Genomic DNA, 6,742 nt, shown 5'->3' on the forward strand with positions numbered 1-6,742 from the left:
TTTGGACTAAGTAGGCAACTGAGCAGTAAAGTCCTCTCTCGACGGACAAAACTAACACTCTACAAGACTCTCATCATGCCCGTCCTAACGTATGGCGCAGAAGCTTGGACGATGACAACATCTGATGAAGCGACGCTTGGAGTGTTCGAGAGAAAGATTCTGCGTAAGATTTTTGGACCTTTGCACGTTGGCAATGGCGAATATCGCAGACGATGGAACGATGAGCTGTATGAGCTTTACAACGACATAGACATAGCGCAGCGAATAAAGATCCAGCGGCTACGTTGGCTGGGTCATGTCGTCCGAATGGATACAAACGCTCCGGCTCTGAAAGTATTCGATGCGGTACCAGCTGGTGGTAGCAGAGGAAGAGGGCGGCCTCCTCTGCGTTGGAAAGATCAGGTGGAGAAGGACTTGGCTTCACTTGGTGTGTCCAACTGGCGCCGGTTAGCACGAGAAAGAAACGACTGGCGCGCTTTGCTAAACTCGGCCAAAATCGCGTAAGCGGTTATAGCGCTAATTAAGAAGAAGAACTTCTACGTCGTCACAAATGGCCCGTAGTTTAAGTGCTTTCCACTAGGGATCGCCGCTCCACCTAACCTGTTGAGCTCAACCTTGACTGCTGAGTATACAAAAGGTTGTGCATATCGCAGTACGGCTACACGGCACTCAATGAATTTAGCAGAATCAGCTGTCTAGCTGATGTACGGGTATGTACGCACTTGTAGGGCGTTGTTTACATTTTTTCGTTTACAAACAGTTTTGTTTTCTATTATTCCCTTTTCTATTATCTTTCTTGTTTACAGTAACCTAATCTAACTTTTGATTTCTGTTTTCAAAAGCTGACTATTTTGACACTCTCTTCTTAGCTCTCCCACACATAAGTCCTCTTTAATCATATTACATCAAAGTTACGCTTATCTTTCCACATCAACTGTGTGAACTTTTTTTCGATGATTCTTGACCTAACCTAACTTAATACGGGTTTTTATTATGAAAGCTACATTTTTTAATTAAACTACAAAAGTAAAGGGTTACCTAAAGGTTTTCATTTGCTTTTGTTTGTATGCTTGTTTGTATTACTTGACTCTGGAGCATAAATGTAGGCGAACAAAGAAAATAAATATACATATGTATGTATGTGTGTACGTATGTGGCTCTCGCAATGCCTTTCACCGCCATGCCATTGAACCTGTTGATGAGCAGTAATAGAACGAACTGAGTTAGTGAGAAATTCATTGAATTCGCCACCAAAGAAAGGATCTCAGTAAGAAGAAGCTCTGTGTATAATTGGCATTATTGCTTATATGCATGTATGTACATATGTATGCAAGTAAACTGCAAATGAAGCTGGAAAAGCCAGTTGGCCACACTCCAAACAAACTGTGGAACTATTGTGCGAGTCTCGCTGATCCAGTGCAGAAAATATTTTCACATTCGCAGCAAAAAGAGGAAAATTGTGTAGTCAGCATATACATATGTGCATACATACATATATGTCTATACCTAAGTGTGTGTGTATATATTTATATGCTTGGTTGTTGCTCCCTTGTTTGTGCATATTTTTTCATTCCGTTTAATCTGCAAATCCATATGTTCGTTTTAGTGTATTCACAGTAAATGCTAGACTCATACATGTAATAGTACACATATACATAAAATACAAACGACAGAAGAGGCTGAAGTATCAGCAAAAATCACAACAGCTATTGCAGATGGCAATAATGGCTGTGGGGACTTCCTTACGAACCCTTTCCAAAGGAGTTCAAGGCTGACGCACTCGCCACCAGACACAGTAAGGACTAGATCGGCCTCACCGTGTATGCAGCACTTCGGTTTCGTGAAGGCGATGACGGCTGAAGAAATTCACCAAGCAATTGGCGATAAAGTCAAGGAGTTAGCGGAAATGATGGAGCTTCCAAAGCGAAACATCAATCAGCCAATGAGGGATCTGATAGCGAATATAGCGGATCTCCATAAAAAACTAGGAAGATCTGTCCTTGCCCCAATGAATCAGGCACCAAGAGGGACGAATGAGGCGAAACCTGTCATTCAAGACAAAGGGACGCAAACATCACCTCTGATCAAGCGTACAACGGTTTGCACGCCAAAGAGGGCAATTGTTAACGCCGCCGTAAGCTCAGCCAAAAGAAGCAAAACTAGCCGGGTTGAAGTCCTGAGGAATACGCCGGTTACAACGAATGAGCAAACAAGCACGGAAAAATGGCAATTGGTTAAATCGAAGAAGAACCAAAAGGGGTCTACGCAGAATACTCTAAAGCGAGACGATAAGAAGACGGAAAATAGCGACGCCAAAAACAATCGAAGACGGAGAAGACCACCACGTAAGGACGCTATTGTAGTCAAAAGCGCTGGTAGCATCTCATATGCCGAAATCCTGAAGCGCGTTAAGACAGAGCCAAGTCTTAAGGAGCTTAGCAATAATATACAAGGAGTAAAGAAAACAGCCAAAGGAGAGTTACTGCTGCTGCTGGAAAAATCATCAGACCCAAATACCTCAAAGGTTCATGAAGCTGTTAAGGCGGCCTTGGGGGAAACTGTAGATGTCAGGGCGCTTACGGAGCTGAGGCAGGTCGAAATTCGTGACCTTGATGAAATCACGACAAAGGAAGAAGTCCATGAGGCGGTAGCAAAACAATTCCAAGAGCTAGAGGTACCTATCTCAGCCATCTTGGGTCTGCGAAAAGCTTATGGAGGAACACAAACGGCGACGCTAAAGGTAACACCGGAAATCGCTACCAAACTGGTGGAAGCTAAGAAAATCCGTATAGGCCTCGTAATTTGTCGCATACGGGAGAAGAACGAACCAAAGAGATGCTTTAAATGCATGGAATATGGGCATGTGACAGTAAGCTGTAAAAGCACAGCTGACCTTACAAACACCTGATTCAAATGTGGCAATAAGGACCACCAGGCCAAAAACTGCACACAAACAGCAAGCTGTATAATGTGCAAGAAGGAAAAGGCAAGTGATACAGCACATGCGATGACCAGCAGCAAGTGTCCTCAATATCTGAGAGCTCTTAAAGAAATCCGGCAGAAATGAAAATCTTGCAACTTAATCTCAACCACTGCGAAAGCGCTCAGGACCTTCTCGAGCAGACTATACGGGAACAGAAAATAGATGTTGCTATACTTAGTGAGCCCTATAAACACAAAAAAGGCAACGGCTGGGCCTCTGACACAACAGGCAAATCAGCGATCTGGAACTGTGGAACAAATAGATCCCAACTGATGAGCGTGAAGGGAGCCCGCGGATTTGTACGTGCGCGCGTTGAGGGTACATACATTTACAGCTGCTATCTACCTCCCAGCTTAACCCTGCTGGAAGCAACAGGTATCCTAGAGAACCTCGCCCAGGATGTAAAGGAGCATAAACCTGTCATCGTAGCCGGTGATTTCAACGCTTGGGCTGTCAACTGGGGATGCCCACGGACAAACCCTAGAGGTCAAGCCCTTCTAGAAGCGCTTTCCATCCTAGATATAGCCTTGATGAATACAGGAAATCAATAGACACACCAAAAAGCGGGAGCGGGATCTATAATCGACCTTACGTTCGTGAGTTCTAGTCTTGTTCGCTACACGAAATGGTTCCTCTGCCAGCATTACACCCGGAGCGATCACCTCGCAATAATCTGTGAAATAAGGCGGCATGGCGAAGAAAGGTTCCCAAATAACTACGAGACGAGGTATAAAGTCAAAACAATGGAGGCTGAGGTTATTGAGATCATGCTCGCAGATGTAATTCTTACGGAGAATGCATCTGAAAAGACTACGCAAACCATGAAACACTTAACGGAAGCATGCGATGCAGCCATGTCCAAAACTAGGCACAACAGCGAACCTGTCTACTGGTGGACAGCAGACATTGCAGAATTGCGCAGCGAATGTAAAAGAGCCAGGCGGGCCTACCAAAGATCCAGGGGTAGGGACAGTTTCCGAGAAAACCAGATCCAATATAAGCAAAGAAGAAAAGCGCTAAAAAAGGCAATTAAGAAAAGCAAACGCCGGTGTTTCCTCCAGCTATGCGACGATTCCGATAATGATCCTTGGGGCCTTGGATACAGGCTTGTTATGAAAAAACTTAAAGTATTTAAGCCACTTCCAACAACATGCCCAGCTACTCTACGTAATGTGGTAGAAACACTGTTCCCCGTGCAAGACACTATACGAGCCTACGAATTAGTAAGACTCGGTGAAGGCGACCAAAATGTGCAGTTAACAAACAAAGAAGAACTCCTGATGAGCATAAAACGGATAAAAAACAATAAAGCTCCTGGCCCGGATGGAATTCCCAACGAGGCCTTAAAAGTAGCAATCCAAAGTCGTACCGACATTTTTGTAGATCTCTACAATGCATGTCTAAAGGAAGGTACATTTCCAACCCAGTGGAAGCTACAGAAACTGGTTTTAATCCCAAAAGGATCTAAGCCTGCGGAAGATCCTTCAGGCTACCGCCCCCTGTGCATGCTCGACACCGCAGGGAAAATCCTGGAACGCCTGATCGCAAATCGCCTGGAGGCTGCTATAGAGGATGTAGGCGGTCTATCACCCCGACAATTTGGATTCCGGAAAGCCCGTTCAACCACAGATGCTGTATCTGCAGTCAAAACCATTGCACAGAAGGCGATTGAAGGTACTCGATGGCTATACGGTAGCAAGGAGTACTGCCTAATTGCGACGCTGGACGTTAAGAATGCCTTCAATACGGCGAATTGGAGCAAAATTCTAATCGCGCTGGATAGTTTCCACATTCCAATGTACATTCGTAGGATTGTCGCCAGTTACCTTTCCGACAGAACCCTGCGTTATAAAACCGATGCTGGTGTAAAAGATTACAAAATAACTGGCGGAGTTCCACAAGGCTCAGTCCTCGGCCCTTTGTTATGGAACGTTATGTACGATGGAGTTCTGCGACTCAATCTATCTCTAGGGTCACAAATTGTAGGATTTGCTGACGACATAGCTGTTGTGGTCGTGGCTAAATCACTCCATCAAGCCGAAGAAGCATGCACCCAAGCTGTTGGCATGGTAAAGGAATGGTTGTGCAACAGTGGTCTAACTCTTGCGGACCATAAAACCGAAGTAGTACTAATTAGCAGCAGGAAGATTGTGGAGTCGGCCAACATAATGGTGGGCGATCATGGCATAAGATCGAAGCCATTCATTAAGTACCTGGGAGTAATAATCGACCGTAGGCTTAATTTCAAAGAGCACTTGGCGTACGCGAGCAGCAGGGCAGCAGAAGCAGTAACTGCGCTAACACGAATAATGATGAACAACAGAGGCCCTTGGCAAAACTGTAGGAGACTACTCAACTCTGTTGTCTCATCGATTATGCTGTATGCAGCTCCAGCATGGGCGGAAGCCACAAATTGCACCTCATATGTGAAGTGCATGAAATCAGTGTACCGATTAAGTGCCCTCAGAGTGTGCTGCGCGTTTCGCACGGTATCGGAAGACGCCATTATGGTTATAGCAGGACTACTCCCAATCAACCTAATGGCAACAGAGTATGCTGAAATATACCAAAAAAAAGCTACTTCAGAACGGGTGACAATACGCAAGATAGCAAGAGAGCGTAGCCTGCGTTCATGGCAGGAGAAATGGAGCTTGTCCCCCAACGGACGCTGGACGTACCGTTTGATTCCCACAATTTCCAAATGGGTTAACCGTGAACATGGACAGTTAGATTACTACCTGACCCAAATACTGACGGGACATGGGTGTTTTAAATCCTACATATATAGGTTTAAGCACGAAGACGACCCGTACTGTTCTCATTGTGCACCAGCTGTAGAAGACGCAGAACATGTTTTCTTTGTCTGTCCGCGATTTGTGTTCGAAAGGGAGGAATTAAGCACTAGGGTGGGGAAGCCAATTTCGGCTGATAACCTAGTGGATATTATGTTAGAGTCAGAAGAATATTGGTCCGCTGTATGTAATATGGCAAAAATAGTAATCTCCAAACTGCGTCGCGCTGAACAACAGCGCAGATCTTCATGAAGAGGCAATAGGCCGCTCCCCCTCCCGTGAAGTACTACTTAACGGTTGTCCCGCGGGAGGGAAACGGGGCTGGGGTGGGTTTTTAGTGGGTGAGCCGAAAGGCAAGTCTCACACTTTTCGGCTTTCAATGCTTTGTGCCACCTCCACAAAAAAAAAAAAAAAAAAAAAAAAAAAAAAAACACATATACATACATACATACATACACACACATATACACACGTATCAAGAACGATCAGCTCCACACGTGCAGAAGAACACACCACTAGCACTTTTTACTCGTATACCCAATCGTGCTTACATGCATACATACATACTCACAAACGAATATTATCGTACATGTAAAAATTCATAGTCCAAGCAGGCATACATACATTGGTATGTCATCCGAATTGGAGTTGGTTCTGTTGCTTTTACTTCACATTTTCTTGCTATTCCAATTACACAGCTTTTTATGTACTTATGTATTTCCATATATGCATGCATACATATGAACATACCTACATACATATGTACATATATCCCCCTTGCTGTTGTTTGCCGCTGTTTCCCCTTCCTCCGTGACAGGCTTTCTTGTTCGACAGGCCTTTTATTGTGGCGCACAAACAACATCTCTGTTGTTGCTGCTGCTGTGGCTGTCGCTGCTGACGTTGGCAGTGACTGCGCCGGCGACTGCGCTTTGGGCTGTGTGGCAGGGGTTTATTGGTGCGCGCAACC

The sequence above is a fragment of the Anastrepha ludens genome, chromosome 3 (assembly GCF_028408465.1).
Source record: "Anastrepha ludens isolate Willacy chromosome 3, idAnaLude1.1, whole genome shotgun sequence".
Lineage (NCBI taxonomy): Eukaryota > Metazoa > Arthropoda > Insecta > Diptera > Tephritidae > Anastrepha > Anastrepha ludens.